General features: G+C 42.4%; 1 protein-coding gene across 1 annotated transcript in view; it reads right to left on the minus strand.

Annotated features, from left to right (window-relative positions):
- The window catches only part of LOC126009489 (ly-6/neurotoxin-like protein 1), a 245,391-nt gene extending 234,753 nt beyond the window's left edge, over positions 1-10,638 (minus strand). Inside the window, exon 1 of the mRNA XM_049773943.1 lies at positions 10,633-10,638. The gene's annotated coding sequence lies outside the window, so the exon portion shown is untranslated. The remainder of the gene's footprint in view (positions 1-10,632) is intronic.
- Positions 10,639-15,021: the final 4,383 nt, after the last annotated feature.

Here is a 15,021-nt window from a genome sequence, read left to right on the forward strand (position 1 = left end):
CCCCGGTTTCCCATATGGTCCCCCAAGTCAGAAGCAAATTCTGAGCACATACCCTGGAGCAATCCCTGAGCAACACCAGGTGTGGCAAAATGAAAAAATTAAAAAAAAAGAAATAAAACCAAAGTTAGTGCCCTCCAGGAATACGGAACCAGGGGCTGAGTGAGCTTGGAAAAAGGAATCCTTAACAACCAAAAGTTTGAATCAAATTAACCCTTGACATCCAGGTTCTGTATCAGAGTATCCCCCGACAACAGAGTTTGTTATCAGAGTATTCACCCAACAACCAGGTTCCGTATTAGAATAATAAGGACTAAAGTTTGCATCAGAGATCCCCTGACAACCAGGAATATCCCTAGATGACCAAGATTTGAATCAAGGATCACCACAACAACTTGGGTTCGAATTACAGTATCCCTAGACAACCGAAGTTTAGCTAGAAAAATTTGTGATTAAGACAACTATATAATGAAATGATTGCTTTGCTAATATTCTATTACTACTTGTAATTTTTATATAAACTGCTCGAAGATTTGACTCAGGGTCCTTGCCAAGACTTCCCTAGTGGAATGAGGCTCAGACCTTGGCTAACCAAATAAACTCCCTTTTGCACCTTGCATTACAAGTTGTCTTTGACTCTCAGTGACAACTCGAACACTAACAATCCAACTCTTCTAGAGACTCCATTGACTAATAATTCGTTTTCACCTCTTCTTTAGCCTTCCAGCAATTAAAAATTTATAATTAAGGAATGGAAGGGTTTTTGGTTTTGGTTTTTTTGGGAGGGGTTGTTTAGGGCAATATCTAGTGGTGCTCAGGGGTTATTCCTGGCTCTCTGCTCAGGAATCACTCCTGGTCAGTTCAATAGACCTTATGGGATGTCAGGAATCGAATCCAGGTTGGCTGCATGCAAGGCAAATAGCCAGGACAGAAACAGGTTTGATACCTGGCACCCCACATGGACCCTCAAGCCTGCAGGAGTGATTTCTGAGCACAGAGCCTGGAGTAACCCCATGAGAGCCACTGAATATGCCCTCCCAAATAAAACTAAACAAACAAAAAGCTCTTCCTTTCTACATGTGGGAAAAACAGCTACAGTCTTAGCTGTCGGGTCCTTGGGGGCACTTGCTTATTTACATCTTAGAACTGAGCCCAGGCCCTGCACAATTCTTCAGGGGGCATTCATAGTGAGATACGTAGGTGTCTCTAAGTCCAAGAGCCACCTGCCTATGGCTTGTTAATGCTCACTTCAGACTCCTTATTCTTAGCTCTCTTCCTGGTTGCCTTCTTCCCTGTGTTCACCTACAATAATGGCCCAGCAGCTTATGTAACCCCAGGCAACACAGGATGCATTTGATGTGCACCCTAGCACCTAGATCATTTCCTTCCGCTAACAGACATACAGAGTCTGTCTTGCAGAAGGAAGTGGTTCCAGTGGTTCTTATTCCCCAGAATTGTAGTAGAAATAAGCATCTCTTACCCCAGGGGAGCTGTACTAGTTATTGGGGTGCTCGAGCTATTCAGAATTAGTTTACATTAGTATGTGAACAATTAGAAATAGTTCACATTGCTATTATTCTTCATTTTCTATAGAGTCTAGCTTTTTTTAATCACTTTACTTAACACAGGAAGTTACAAGGCTGTTCATAATACAGCTGGGTTTGCTTCTCCACAGTGACAGAGTTGTTTATTATTGTGTTCAGTCATATAAAATCCTTCACCAGGGCAAATTTCCTGCCTTCAATGTCCCCCTGCCTGCCTCTGGATCCTCTCCCTCTCCTTCTTTCCTCTCTCTCACATATACACTTTTTTAGACACTGTAGTTTGCAATATTGTTGCTGAAAGGGTATCATGTCTAACTTTCCCTCCTTTCAGATTCCAGTTCTTGTCCAGAGTGATCATTTCAAACTGTCCTCTACCCAGTGTTCTTTCTTAGGTTGTGGATCGGTTTGTTTGGGTTTTTTTTTTGTTAGTATCCCACACCTGGCAGTGATGAAGAGTTATTCCTGGATCTGATCTTAGGAATCATTCCTGACAGGCTCAAGGAACCCTATGGGAGGCTGGGACTAGAAACCAGGTCAGCCATATGCAAGGCAAACACCCTCACTGCTAGGCTATTGACCCAAACCCATAAGGGTGTTTTTAAGTTTTGTCTATGTACATCACCTTTTTGAATACTTGCCCCACTAAAAGACATAGAAATATATTTGGGTTTGGGGGCTGTTTTATGTTGTTTGGGGATTTTCCAAGCAGTACTCAGGAAGCCCAAATATTGCCAAAGGGCCTGAAGAGCAAAGCAAGGAGATATTAGCATGGTATTAGCAGGTATTAGCAGGGGGGGCCTTGGTGAATGTACATCCTGGAGACTTTATTGTGAGATCCTCCCCCAAAACCTTGAGGGCACAGAGGACTCTGCTCAAAACTTGGCCAGAAGTAGGCACAGGATAAAGATAGAGAGGTGGGGTAGGGCGATTGTGAAAAACACACCATCACTCAGACTGCAGAAAGGCCTCTGACTTTATTACTCCAACTGGGTTACACAGGAGGCAAACAAGGCAGAGAAGTGGACGAAGGACTTACCATCAGCTTAGACAATGTTCATGGAAAACTATGGACGAGGAGCCAAGACCGAAATTGGGCAGGAGCTTTCCCAAAAAGCTGCCATTGAGTGTGCAAAAGTGGGAGCAGTTAACCAAATTGTAAAAGGCAACTTTTCCCAAGTCATAGTCTGCGGCCCCCCAGGGACCTCGATCCCGACCCGCGGGAGAGGCTGGAGACCACAACAGTTATTCCCGAGTCATGAAGAGGATTCCGGCCTGAAAAAAAAAGAGGGGCTGGGAAGATAAAGAGACTCAAGGCGAAAAGTTCCGATCAAGAGTCCGTTTATTATGGGAGGGGGCAAGCCTTTTATAGTCAGGCCAAACAAAGAGAAAGGGGCAAGGCATTCTTGGAATAATTGTAACTTTCCACAGGCACATCTTGTTTTTTCAGAATTAACAAGGTTGTACATCATGAGACTGGCATTCATCAATCATGAGGCCCAAGTTGTTAGAGCAACAAAGTATAAGATCTAATCTCTGCCTAGGTCCACCAGCCTCTATCTTTATGGGAACATCTTGGTGCCTGTGGTCGACTCCCTAGCTCTGAGGTATGCAGTGACTCCCCTTTTCTTTAGGTCCAAGGGCAAAGGCCACATCTGCTAGCTGCTCAGGCTGGCAGCTCCTGCTAATTGTCACGTAGGCACTTTTGCTCAGACTTTCAGAGACTCCATTTTGATTTTAGTAAAAAGGGCTTTTAGTTATGCCAAACAGTCTCCAACAAATTCCCCCCTTTTTTATTTATTTCAAAGATGGGTGGAAACCCTGTCTTAGGCTACCTGATGTGCTCTCAGCGTCAGCACCCCAAAGTAAGGCTATGGCTCGGGGAGCACACAAGAAATTCTTGCATTAGTGCATATAGGCTAGGTCGCCCTACCCTTTAAGAGCCAACGCAGATTTTAAGAATGGGGTGTGCTTCTGACAACTGACATCAGGCTAATCCCGTCCTAGGAATTTCCACAGCCGTGAGAGGAGGGATTTTTTGCGATTGGCAAGCTGTTCTAACTCCTCAAAGTCCAGTGTTACAGGGGTGCCTGTTTCGCCCTCTGAGACTTCAATCACCAGGGGTTCGTGCGGTTGGATCTGTTGGTAATGAACGCCCACAGATTTTTTGGTAGCCTCGTCAATCTGGGTTTTTATACAGCCAGTTAGACGGTGAAATGCCCATGGACCAAAAGAAACAAACAGCATGAACCCAATGAATGGGCCAAGCAGCGTGGGCAGCAGAGTAGATATCCAGGGGGAAGCTGAAAACCAATTTTTATACCAATTTTCCTCCCTGTCTAAGGTTTTCTTAGTTTCAGCTAGACTTTTTTCAACCTTTTTGATGCTATCCCTAACAAGGCCTAATTTATCCTTAAAGAAGCAACATTCTTCCTTCAAGGCAGCACATACCCCCCGTCTTTTAACAAAGCAAGATCAAGGCCACAACGGTTTTGCAGTACCATTTCAGCTAAGGAACCAGCAGTTTGTTCTAAGTAGTTTAAGCCTCTTTTAAGTTATTCAACGTCCCTAACAACAGTTCTGGTTAAAGCATTAACAGCTTCTTGGGTATGAACCAATGAATAAATTTCTGTGCCTGCACCAGCAACACCCAAGCTTAACACCAAGGCAAGAGTGAGTGCAGTTACAAGTTTTCTTTTGCACCTGGAAAGGACAAGGGAGGTATCCTTACAAGGAAATAAATCTGATTCAGGTTTGACAGTTAATTTAGGCATTAAAAAAACCAATACACAATAATTCTTATGCTGGAGAAAAATATCAGAAACAATATGGGGAGATAAACCCAAGGAACAGGCAAAAAATGTTAAACTGGGAGCAAGTATAAACTGAAAAGATGAATTAACAACAAGAGTTTGCTTACAAATTTCAATAAGGGGAATAGGGGGAAGCATATTGGGTCCCAAAAGGCAAAGTTCAATTCCTACCACTTGTTTCAAAGTCATGCCATGGTGTTGAGGCTCCATACCCCATCACAGAAGGTTGGTATTGTTGGTGAAGTGAGGCAGTCCGAAGGCAGCAATTCCTTCATAGAATGGTGGGATGGGTGAATAGCAGATTCAACAGTGTTCATAGCTGGTGCCGGAGAGCGCCTGGGTGGAGGCGTTGACCATTTGCAGGATGAGGTCCGAGGTGGAAATCGGAACAACAGGTTTGATGGTTAATCTAGGCATTAACAAAGCTAAAACGCAATAATCATGATAAGCAAGAAACATTTCAGTAACAATATGGGGAGAAAGTCCAGTGGAGCAAACAAAATAAGTGGAGTTGGGGGCTTCAATGAAGATGGAAGAGTTGTTAACCACAATGGTTTGATTGCAAATGTCTGATAGTTGGACAGGGGGGCGCATATATGATCTGAGTAAGCAAAGTCCCATGCCCGTGACCTCTCTTAAAGTTAAGGCTTGGTACGACGGAGGTTGTTGGTGGCAGTGGGCATGTCACAGGGGGCAATTCCTTTAAGGTCTGCCAGGCAGAGTATCAAATCCAGCATTCCCCTTAGGCAGAGTAAGTCAGAAACAGGTCCGGCAGGAATGGTGGGCTGAAGGACTGGAGCAGTGGGTGGGTGGCAGGAGGGGTGACAGGCTCTTTCGAGGTGGATGAAGACAGGACTGCAGTAGGCTGCGGAGGTCTATAAGGAAACTGCTTGGCAGGAGGCAAAATGGTTACTTGGGTTTTTTTTTTCAATACAATTTTTTATGAATTTAATTCTTTATATAAAAAATAGGAATTTACTTAGTCTTCTGGCCTTGGTTTACAGGCAGAAGACACTAGCAATTTACATTACACAAATTATTTTCGAATATCACAGGAATGCCTCCTGACTTCTGTCAGACTTCAGCATTCAAAAAATTTTATAATTAACAATCGCCAATTTTTCAAAAACTTTTAAACTGAACCTACATGACTTTTCTTAAACTTCTTAGTTATTATCTTAAAGCTAGATGCTTCTCTCTCTAGCCACATATCCATATTCTTTTGGCCTTAACTTAAACATAGCAGGAAAGCTGGGTGATTGCGAAGTCCAGAAATTCTCCAGGGAAAATTTACCCCCAATGGCCATTGAGAAATCTGGGGTTTACCATCCCCTACACCTTCTGACATGTTCTCAGAGGTACAAAGCCAGCTTAACACATCATTTTCAACATATGATCTTTAGTTGCAGGATGCCACAGTCTGTCAGCTGCTAAATGACTGGACTGACCAAGTTGTGAAAAAATTATTTGAAATCTCAAAAATGGATAAGGCTTTGAAAATTGTATTATCATGAAATGTAGAGATAACAAACAGACAAAACAAAACAACACTAAACACAACATTTTATACTCGTGGCCACTTTCATTCATCATAACACATACATGAACAGACAAAAGGATTGATCCAAAACTTACATTAGAAAAATTGACCCGGGCCGGAGAGATAGCATGGAGGTAAGGTGTTTGCCTTTCATGCAGAAGGTCATCGGTTCGAATCCCGGCGTCCCATATGGTCCCCTGTGCCTGCCAGGAGCAATTTCTGAGCATGGAGCCAGGAGTAACCCCTGAGCACTGCCGGGTGTGACCCAAAAACCACAAAAAAAAAAAATTGACCCGGATAAAATTGGACAAGCGCTTTTAAATATTTAGCCAGCATGTTTGTAAGAAAAAAAATTTTTTGTAAAAAAACTTTTTTCAGTTTTTAGAAGTACTTAATGTAGATGGAGTGGAGATGAGGGAACTTTGCTGAAAATTAAAATTTTAAGGTTTAGATGTAGCACAAAACATTTTTAAAACAATCCTAATTTGAAGTTTAAAACATTAAGTAAAATGGTTAGTAAGCAGTTAAAATTTTTTTAAGTAAAATGGTTAATGAGCACTGTAGGAGTCTCCACTTTGAAGTTTGATATCATCTGCTGTAAATGAACAGGTTTTCTTTAAATTAGTTTCACAGTAGAACAGTAAGACAGCTGCAATAGTGTTAAAATTTTTATGATTAAACACAAAAGCATGAACTATGATTATTAAAGGTATGAAAAACTGACTTTAAAAAACAAACAACTGTTCCTACTTTGAAGACTTCAAGTGAATAATTTGTAAAAATATATTATATACCAAATTAACAACACGTTTAGATCATTATAAAATATAGTTAAAGACATCTGATGCATTTCCACACTTAGAGCTTAAGACCAAAATTATATTTGATACTTGTTGTCACCCTGCTTATAAAATTTACTTTTATAATATTAATTAACAATATTACTTTAAGAAAGGCTAACCACAACATATTCCATATACTCTTAAGATCAAAAATAATTTTCTAATAGAAATATAAAGGATTCAAATTTTTAACATTTTTGTGTCCTTTTGAATTTTAAAACACCAAAAAAAATTTTTTTTCTTTCTAGCGAGTTGTTATCTTGCTCTAAAATTCCTGAGGCATAAACAAAGAAAGGTTAGTGCACTTATTTCCCAGTTGCTTTTTCTCCTTAGAGAATTTAACCCTTACAGACCTAAATTTAGAAGGTTTTCTAATTTCCAATGTTGTAACTTTACAACATCCAATGCACAAAACTTAATTGCACAAATGCTTTTAGAAAAGGCACACTTATGCCGCATAATTTAATTTACAAACTTCACAATTATTTGAGGCCTCTTATGAGACACAACAAAATTCTGACAATAATTCTCACTATAAATTCCACATGAACAGTTCCTGAATCTTTTTACTTCTACCCCCGCCACACTCTGCCATATTTAGCAGAGCAATCAAACTTGTAACCATAAAGACACACACAGGCTAGCACTATTTCTGCTGAACTTAAGTCAAATTTTACCAACTTGAAGAGAGAAGTGATATTTTTTCCTCCAAAATTTTTGTCTGCATTTTGACTACACAGAAACTTACTGTCTCAAATACAGGTATAGAATATGCCACATATACACTACCTCTGCATAGATTAAAGGGCTTATTATGACATTTTTGAACACTTTTAAAACCTCATAATTTTACCAACTGTGCAGAAGTGTGATTAGTGGATATTATGGTACTATATAGGCAACGTGTTTATTTAGAAGACCCATTCATAAATATGACATTTGCATTATTAATAGGAGAGGATTGTGTTATAATGGGAAAAATACAAACATGCATTTTTTAATAAAAAACTGTATCAACTTATTTGCTGGATAATAAATATCAATTTTTTCCTTAAAAGAGGCACATGGCAAAGGCCAACTATTTGTATTTTGCATCAGCCAATTAATATGCTGTTTTATTTTAAGGTTGAATAGAATAATTAGGTTTATTTTCAAAATATTTTTTACAAAATTTATTACCTGTGCTTACACATCTAAGGTCATGCAGCAATCTCCATTTTTCTGACTTCTTTTTATTAACAAAAATAGGTGTGTTTCAGGGAAAATTGGAGGGCTCTATGTGTCCAGCTGCCAACTGCTCCTGCACTAACTGTTGGGCAGCAGTGAGTTTTTCCAAGGAAAGTGGCCACTGGCCAACCCATACCAGGAGTGTTAGAGATTCAGGTTATTTTGTCCCCTTGGGTAGCAGGAGTGCCAATGGTCGCCACTAAAAAGGTGAATTTTTTGAAGGTGATTTTTCTGGAGAAAATTCTAATCCATGCCTGTCTAATTTGGGTTTGGTTTTTATAGGTTCAATTCTGCCTTGTAACGATTTTCCTAATCCTTTGTGTAAATCATAGCCTTGAGCTAGCATTTGCTATAGTACTTGAGGGTTTTTGCATTTTATTAGATAAAGACCCATCTGTTCCATGAGATCTCTTCCCCATAAGTTAACGGGGAGGTCAGGTATTATGTATGGGGTTATGGTTCCCGTGTCTCCTTCCATATCTACCCAGGTTAATGGTTGAGAGCTTAAAAGGACCTGTTTAACAGTGCCTGCTACTCCAGAAACACTGTCTAAGGTCGGTTGGGCTGGCCAGGATTTAGGCCAAAAATGGAGACTCATACATGTAGTATCAGCCCCAGAATCCAATAATCCAGTAAAAGATTGACCCTTGATAGTAATAGTTAGTGGAGGTCTAATTTTACTAATAGTTTTTATCCAAAAAACTTCAGAGGACCCAGGGGAGGAGGCACCTCTAGTAGCTGACAGTGCTGGAAGAGTGGTGTTAAGAGAGAGCGGAAGGGCTTGGGCTAGGCGTTGCCGTGGAAGTATTTGAATTGGGCCATAAGGAGCTGTGCCAAGGAGCATAATCTCTCCACTATAATCATTATCCACAAGGGAAGGTTGCACAATAAGACCTTTTATAGTAGATGAAGCCTGCCCAATAATGAAGAAAAACATATCGGGTGGTGGTGGGCTGAAGACTCCAGTTTTTATGACCACCACTCCATCTTCTGGTTTTGGGGAGGAGGCACAGAGGTCCTGCACTTCCTGGCGTGGCCCTGACAAGAAAGGCTGTTGTGGGGGCAGCATACAGCGTGGCACCAAAGGCTGGTTCAGGGGTGCTTGAGGCTGAATTGGCGTCTGGGAAGGAGCTGCAAATTGAGATTGTTGGGGTGGCATCTGTAGCTGGGGCTGGCAATAAGGGAATTGGCGATTGGGCCGGCTGTTCCCCGAGGCCGACTGAAAAGCAGTTTGTTGCGAGGCCCGGGGCTGGCCCCGTGGTCCGTTTCCCTGTGCCGGGGGCAAAGGGTTGCCTTCGATGTCATAGACAGAACGGCAGTTCGAAACCCAATGTCGGCCGCGGTGGCAGCGAGGACAAAGAGAAGGGCGGGGGTTTGCGCTGCCTGCCTGTAGTACCGAAGCCTGCCGCTGAAGGCAGCGTGAGGCAAAATGACCAGGCGTGCCGCACTGAAAACAAGTTTTTCCTTTATTTTGTCCTTCAAAAGCAACAAGTGCTTTAATTATCTTATGGACAAAAGGGTCGGCCTCCCGACACATGCTAATCATGTCATGCAACGTTTTTCCTTTGAGGTTGCCTCTCAAAATATTCTTGCAGGTATCATTGGCATTTTCAAAGGCTAGCTGTTTAACTAGAGTATTATTGGTGTCGGTGGTGGGGACACCTAAAATTCTTTCTATCGCCTCAAGAAGGCGAGAAATAAAACTATTGTAAGGCTCATCAGGTCCCTGGACAATCTTGGCTAAAGAGGACGTGGAAGTGCCCGCTCGGGGCAAGGACTTCCAGGCTCTCATAGCCGCAAGGGCAGTGTTAGCAAGAAGAGTACGGGGAAGCCTGCGCTGCTGAGAGAGTTGATCATAAGGGTTCAAACCAGAAATGCGAGCAAACAAGTCATTATCGCCGCTGGCTAGTTCCTTGCATTGGCTTAAAAAATCCACCTCCCAGAGTAAGTAAACCTCACCCTTTAGGGCTGTTTTTGCAATGGCTCGCCACTCCAAAGGCATGACCTCTCCGTCACCACCCACGGACTCAAGGCAGGACAGGGTGTAGGGAGCCATAAGACCATAAGTATTAACTGCTTTAAGGAGTTCATGTAATAAATTCTTTCTGTTCAAGGCTCTATATTCTAAAAGCTGTTCATGAATGGAGCGCTCTGGGGGCTCTGTGCCATCTATGGGAGTGTTGGGGACTGGGGCGGCTGCCGCGGTGCCCTCATCAGGAAGGGGCTCCTCTTCAATGGCATCCGGATTGGGATTTTGGCGGGCTGCCTGATTTTGGCGAGCTGCCTGTCTGGTGAGGGGGTGGCGGGCGACCACTGGTGGTGGTCTCTTGGGGGGAGTTCGATCTTCCTCCTCAGGCTCAGGGCTGAAAAGAGGAAACTGAAATCTGGGAGCTGTATCAGTGGCTTGAAGCCGGGCAATTTGCTGTTCGAGATCTTCAATATCTTTGAGTATTTGTAACTGCGCCTGCAGCTCAAGTTTCTGTTTATCTAGAGTATCACTAGCGGTTTGTTGCCCTGTGATTTTGGGGGGCGCGGGAAACAAAGAGGAATTATAAGGAGGGGGCCCAGAGACTAAGGTGAGGTCCCGTCGATGGTAAGCGGCAGCCTCATCCTCCAGCTCCTGGGTGTCCCCAGGATCAAGGGGCTCTTCAGGGGGAGCTGAGGCGACACCTCGAAGGGAGGGGTAAACGCTGGTAGCCAGAGAGCGCATCTTATCAGTAAAAGAAGAGGGTCGGGGGGGAGAAGGAGATGTTTGGGTCTCCGTAGAGACTTCGGTGATATCAGAGTCAGTCAGGGAGGGATCCTCTTTAAAAAGATCAACAAAAGAACTGGCTCGGGAGCCGGCACGAGAGCACTCACGGGAGGCAATTTTTAAGTGCTCCTGTGCATCTTTGAAAATTTGTTCATTTCTGGGATTTCCTTCAGTGTTGACTATGATGGATTTTAAAAGATCCCAGTATTGCTGCATAATTTTTCTCTCCGTCTCACTGCCTTGGGTGTTAAAGTGATCAGTGAGTTCAGTCCCAACTTGGTCCCAGGTGCTACAGACTATTTTCGGACAAATTAAAACAAACCAAGGGCAAACCTCATGTACAAAACCCAGAAATTTTACTAGATCCTTTTTCTTAACCTCTATATTTCTATCTCTTAGTTCCTTTTGAATCTCTTTAATAAACCTTGCTTCTTTACTGATAGTGGTCCCCATATTTGTGGGACGAATTGGACGGCAGTGTTCACCTAGGTATTAGACTAACCCTACTCAGCGCCACCGTGATGGGGCTTACCTGACGTCTTACGAGCAGGCTCCGGACTCGTCTCCTCTGCCGTCCCCCACGTTGGGCAGCACTTGCGACTCCCGATGGGGACACCCCACCCACGGGGGTATGGAGATGAAGGTCGCTAGTAATTCATCGGTCTTCTTGAGCAGAGCCGATCTATGAAGCAAACTGAAGAGGTTAAAAAGAAGGTTTAAGACAACTCACGCTTCTCAAAAGAGTTTATTGCAAGGGGTGGCCAGCTTTTATAGGCAATTGCATGGGGGGAAATTCAAACACACCAATCATCATTTCGGGCAAGGAATATTTCCAAATGTGGCAAAGGCAAAGCGCAATTTGTTTTTCAGTATCTACATAAGCCAGGGGAGGAGTTGGGATAAAGAGTTTGTGAGCCAACATTCCAACCTTATCAGTTACTTAAAAATGTTACAAGACAGGATCTAAAAACTTTGCTTAGCCAACAGGTCTAAAAGAAACGGCTACAGAAATGTCAGGACACAAACATCAAAAAGGGACACATTAATCTTTTGCTAGTTTTAACTGTCACAAAGACAGACTATTCTGTTTACGTTGCTTCCTCCTGGCATGCGGTCAGGCTGCTCTGTGTAAATTTTAACTTTTGAGTTTAGCCATTTCCTTTGTCATGAGGGCATGAGTGCCTCTTGTCATGTAGGCAACAAGGACAGGGACTTCTGAGACACCATTTTGTTCTAGGTTCTATCAGCTCCCCACATAGCTATATTTGCAGAAAACATAGTGTATATTGAAGACACTTAAGAGACCACACAAAATGTTGTAGAAACAATAAACCAATACAGCAAAGTGACTGGCTACAAGTCAATCTACAAAAGACAGTGGCATTCCTTTATACAAATAATAACCGACAGAAGAAAGAGTTCAAAGTCTCTCCCATTAAAAACATTGTCCAAAACTATCAAGTACATAGAAATTAGCCTTCCAAGACAGGTGACACACCTATATGGTGAAAACTTCAAAACGCATCACAAAAAAATTGAGCGAGACCTAAGGAAATGGAAGAACATTCCAGGCTCATGAGTTGTAAGAATTAATATCCTCAAAATAACTATCTCACTAAAAACCCCTACATGTATTTCAATGCAATCCCTAGTAGAATTTACAGTATTTTCTTCTTTTTTTATGTTTTTGGGCCACATCCAGTGGTGCTCAGGGGTTACTCCTGGCTATGCACTCAGAAATGGCTCCTGGATTAGAAGACCATATAGGATACCAGGGGATCAAACCGCAGTCAGTCCTAGGTTAGCGCATGGAAGGTAAACGTCCTATCACTTGTGTTCCCACTCTGGCACCTCAGACAGGATACTTTTTTTTTGTTTTTGTTTTGGAGGGTCACACCCGGCAGTGCTCAGGGGCTACTCCTGGCTCTATGCTCAGAAATTGCCCCCCGTATGCTCAGGGGACTATATGGAACACCGGGGTTCAAACCACCATCCTTCTGCAAGCAAGGCAAACGCCCTACTGCTGTGCTAAATCTCGGGCCCCCTCAGACAGGATTCTTATAAAGTCTGTGTGGAACCATACAATAGTTAGCACCGCCAAATCAATAGTGAAAAACAAGGGGAAAAAAAAAAAAGAAACCAGGGCATCAACTTACCTAATTTGTAGCTCTACTACATAGCTACAGTGACCAAAACATGGTATTGGAACAAAGACAGGTTTTTCAGCCCAACGGGTCAGAATAGAATATCCAGTGACAAACCCTCAAGTATATGGTCAAGTAATCTTTGTCAAAGGAGCCAAAATTTGAAATAGAGCAAAGACAGTCACTTCAACAATAGATGTTGGATGGGACAGAGCTGTGGCGCAAGTTGTAGGCCGTTTGCCTTCCATGAGCTGACCTACAATGAACCACAGTTCAATCCCCTGGCATCCCATATAGTCCCCCAAACCAGGAGTGATTTCTGAGCACATAGCCAGGAGTAACCCCTGAGTGTCACCAGAAGTGACCAAAAACAAAAACAAAAACAAAAACAGGGGCCAGAGAGATAGCATGGAGGTAAGGTGCTTGCCTTTCATGCAGAAAGTGGTTGAATCCCAGCATCTGCTATGGTCCCTTGAGCTGCCAGGAGTGATTTCTGAGCATAGAGCCAGGAGTGACCCCTGAGCGCTGCCGGGTGTGACCCAAAAACCAACCAACCAACCAAACAAACAAAAAAACAACAACCCAAAAACTACCAAGGGGGGGGAAACAAAAGGTGTTGGAACAATTGGATAACCACGCATAAAAAATTAGAGATTGATTCATCTCACACCTTACACAGAAGTCAATTCAAAGTGGTTAGACCTGAATCCATAAAGATCACTGAAGAAAACATAGGCAGAACAATCCCAGCCTTAGACTTCAAAGATCTTTGATGATGGGATGCCAATGGCAAGAGCTATAGCATCAAACTGAATGAATGGCACTGCAAACTAAAGTTTCTCTATGCCAAAACTACAAGAGAGCTAACTGAATGGGAGAAATTTTTGAACTGAATACATCAGAAAAAGATATGCTATCAAGGATATACAAAATACTCAAAAAGGTTTACTCCACAAAATCTATAAATGCCATCAAAACATCGGGTGAAAAAAAGAAAAGATACTTCTCTGAGAAAGACCAAAAGATACCAGACATATGAAAAAATATTTATCATCACTTATCATCAGGGAAATCCAAATCTTTACAACAATGAGATCTTACACTTGTGAGGACAGCACATGTTAAGCATTCTGTGAAAACTCTCTGCTGGCAGGGATGTGGTGCTGCTGATGCAAATGCTGCCTGATCCAACGTAGATGAAAAATAGTATGGAGGATTCCCATTTAACTCAAAATAGAACTGCTATAGGAATCAGAAATTCCTCTTTTGGGTATCTATGCCCAGAATAAAAAAAGTCATTCAAAAGGACGTACGTACACTGCTACTCATAGAAGCACTCAGTACAATAGCTAAGACTTGGAATCTACTTAGATGTCTGAAAACAGTCCGTGGGTCATGAAGATGTGTACATATATAGAACGGTGTACTACGGAGCTGAAAGGAATGGTTCGTTCATGCAAGTTGCAACAATAGGATGGAACTAGAAGGTATAATTATGAAGTAAGCCAGAAGAAGGATAAATACAGAATGAATCTTTTAGATGTGGTATTTAGAATAACTGCACTAAGAAACACAATGGTCTACATGGTAGTTTTCTCAAACACCATTAGCTCCAAAGCATAGCGAGGAGAAGTAACTGAGCAAAAGAGGAGAAACAAAAAAGCTTTTGTACATCATAGAGATCTGCAGCCTGGATATAGCTGAACAGAAGTTCAAGTAGTTCAACTGCTCTTTATAGAGCTCTATAATAATTAATGTTCTTATGCTTTTACCCACAGAAACAGAGGTGCAGAATGTTTTGGAAGCTGAGAACTCCAACTACAATGATCCATCCAAGAATACTTTAGAATCTTAATCTTAATATGTCTATAACCCTCTTTTTTTTTTTTTCGTGTCACACCTGGCAGCACTCCGGGGACCATATGGGATGCCAGGATTCGAACCACCGTCCTTCTGCATCTAAGGCAAACACCTTACTGCTGTGCTATCTCTCTGGCACTGGCAACAACTCTTGTTTTTATTTTGAGACACAGAGGGCAGCACTCATGGATTACTCCTGGCTCTGTACTAAGAAATCACTCCTGACTGGCTTAGGTGACCACGTGGGATGCTGGGAATCAAACAGTCCAACTGGTGTTGGAAGCATGCAAGGTAAAGGCTCTACC

Source organism: Suncus etruscus, chromosome 5, assembly GCF_024139225.1.
Source record: "Suncus etruscus isolate mSunEtr1 chromosome 5, mSunEtr1.pri.cur, whole genome shotgun sequence".
Taxonomy (NCBI): domain Eukaryota; kingdom Metazoa; phylum Chordata; class Mammalia; order Eulipotyphla; family Soricidae; genus Suncus; species Suncus etruscus.